We start from the raw sequence: 3,275 nt of genomic DNA, 5'->3' as shown, positions 1-3,275 counted from the left end.
ATGGCATGTCGCTGCAGCATGATGTGGTAGCCATGCTGGTTCACTGTGCCTTCAATTTTGAATAAATCCCCAACAGTGTCGCCAGCAAAGCACCCCCACACCCTTACACCTCCTCCTCCACGCTTCACTGTGGGAACCATGCATGTAGAGACCATCCGTTCACCTTTTCTGCGTCACACAAAGATACGCCAGGAGGAACCAAAGATCTCAAATCTGGGTTCATCAGACCAAAGCTCAGATTTCCACTGGTTTAATATCCATTCTTTGTGTTTCTTGGCCCAAACAAATCTCTTCTGCTTGTTGCTTTTCCTTAGTAGTGGTTTCTTAGTAGCTATTTGACCATAAAGGCCAAATAGATGTGTCTGCTACTGGAACTCTGTGTGACATTTATCTGGGCTCTAATCTGAGGTGCTGTTAACTTGCGATTTCTGAGGTTGGTGATGAATTAATCCTTAGCAGCAGAGGTGACTCCTTAGCCTCTTTTCCATTAGTACCGACTCAGGTCGACTTGGCACCATTCACCACAGTTTTTAGGGTTTTCCTTTAGGTTATAGTACCTAGAACTTAGGGTGACCAAATTTGATTTCCAAAAAAAGAGGACACTTGGCCCAGTCATGAAGAACTTAAAGTTTTCTTTAAACAAACAGTTAAACACATTTAAACGACATCTTCTCTGTGCGGTTAATGAATGGTGAAATAAAAAATGTCATATAGGCTTTTACAAGTCAAGAAGTGCAAAAAAAAAAAGAGGACCGTTAGTCACCCTACTAGTACCAAGAAAGTTTTTTAGTACCTGCTCACCGCTGCTCGGTTCTAAGTGATATGGGCAGGTACTAAAGTGTGACATCATCAGACTGCATGCCACCGATTGGCTGATCAGTGGCATCACTCGATGAGTCATGAGAAGGTCTTGTTCACAAAAATTAAAACCCCCCACTTTTTAAAACCCAGCAACAGGAGAAATGGCTACAAAAACAAAACAAAAGAGTGTCTTGGTCTTCCTTTCCTGGGCCGTCCTCATGTGAGCACATTTCAGCATAGTTCTTGATGGTTTTTTCAACTGCACTTGTGGACACAGTCAAAGTTTTAGCAATTTTCCAGGCTGACCAACCTTCACTTCTTAAAGTAATGATGGACTGTCGTTTCTCTTTACTTAGCTGTTTGGTTCATGCCATAAAATAAATCCTACAATTGTCAAATAGGGCTGTGAGCTGTGTACCAACCTGACTTCTGCACAACACAGCTGATGGTCCCAACCCCATTAAGGAGGCAAGAAATTCCACAAATGAACCCTGACAAGGCACACCTGTGAAGTGAAAACCATTTCAGGTGACTACATAATGAAGCTCATTGAGAGAAGGCCGAGGGTTTCCACCACTGTCAACAAAGCAAAGGGTGGCTACTTTGAGGAATCTAATATATAAATATATTTAAAGTTATTGTTATTTCCATATATCTTGTTTCATATTATCTATCTATCTATAAATGTAGATATTTTGTGTATTCTAAAATGCCTTTATACTTTGAATATACCCTAACCATAGCTTCTCTGTCTGGTTTGATCACTGGTTAACATATAGTTGCAGCAACATTAGCTTTTATTTGATGTGAGCTGCTTGACTGTAACTACATTCTCTGGCAACTTCTGAGAAAATCATGAACATTTGGCCCAACTTACAGCATTTGATTTTCAGCCACTCCAAAACAAACCCACAACCATAAACCCATAAACTTGTGATTTTTAAACTATGAGCTTCTGGCTAACCACTTACCAACAAGGTTCATATTTATATACCCATGACAGAGCTGGAGAGTAATTAGCATCTCACTGATGTCATGTCCACAGTATAACCACAGCATTACACATGTGCTGTTCTCCAGGCTTTCTGAAGTTTTTCAAAGTTTTTCTTTGGTTCCTTTTTCGCTCGTTTTCTGTCCAGTCCTTCTACCTGACCATTTCAGAGGAATGTTTGGTTTGGTTTCTTAAGGCACCACACACTGACCTGTGGATCAGTCATGAAAAAAGATGCAATAAACTCAATGGATGAACCAGTGTTGTGTCACTCAAAGAACCAATTGTAAATAATATAATTTGGCCTTTGGCAGCACGGTAGAGCAGTGGTTAGCACTATTGCTTCGTAGCAAGAATGTCCTGGGTTCATATCCACCATCTGGCCTGGGCCTTTCTGTGTGGAGTGTGCATGCTTTTGCGTTTACGTGGGTTCTGGCTTCCTACCAAGACATGCGGTGAGCGCGGTTAGGTTAATTCTAAATTGTTTATAAGTGTGAATGGTTGGCCCTAGCGATCTGTTCAGGGTGTACCCTAGATGGGACAGGATAGATAGATAGATAGCTTTACAGGCACTTTGTTGTTAACAGTCTGTCGCAAAAAACACAGTTTGTTCCAATTAGTTTAGTTGAAGGTACAAAAACTGCCAAAGACAGTTTGACAGACATAAAACTGTACTTTTACACCAACAAGGTGTTTCCCAAATCTCTGCATTGTGTCCAGTATGTCATTAAAAAAAACTTGGAGGAAACTGTACAAGTAGAAGTGACGGACATAAAAACTACGCAGATGAACAGTATCTGAAAGTCATGACTTTAAGAAAACAGCAAAATCCAGCAAAGGCCTGGATTTGCTGGACCTGCGAGATCCAGCTGACCCATCCAAGTAATCCATCTACTGTTCACTGAAGCCTCATCAGAAATGGTCACAGTGGAAGGGTGGCTGTCAAGAAACCATTCACAAGGAAGAGAAACAGGGAGAAAGGGGTGAGGTATGCCAAGTTTACAAGAACTGGACTGATATCGGTGGCAACAGGTCTGATGGAATGAAGACTACTCAGAGAAATTACAAGAAAGCTTGTCTAAGAGTTTAGACTGGGTTAAAGAATAAAGGTTGTCACACCAAATAATAACTTTCAAGCCTGTTAGAACTGTACAAGCTCTGTTTTTGCCTTCTGTACTGTGTTGCCATGCATGTTTAAATCAATAGATTTATAGCAATAAATGACTGCACCTACTTCCCATTTTCCTAGCAAAATATAAAGAAATTAGGGGTGTCTCAAGACCTTTTGTACAACAATTTGTAAAATCATAAAAATTTCTATATACTATAAACGTTTCTGCAATATTAAACAATAAAAAGTATAATGTAATGCTATACAAAACTACATTTCTACAAACTGAACTCTGATTACACAACCTCATCAGATGATGGGTGCTTTTTAAAGTTCTGTATAAGTGTTAATAAGAAAGGCGACACACTTAAA

The sequence above is a fragment of the Astatotilapia calliptera genome, chromosome 2 (assembly GCF_964374335.1).
Source record: "Astatotilapia calliptera chromosome 2, fAstCal68.1, whole genome shotgun sequence".
NCBI classification, from domain to species: domain Eukaryota; kingdom Metazoa; phylum Chordata; class Actinopteri; order Cichliformes; family Cichlidae; genus Astatotilapia; species Astatotilapia calliptera.
This window is presented reverse-complemented; position numbering follows the sequence as displayed.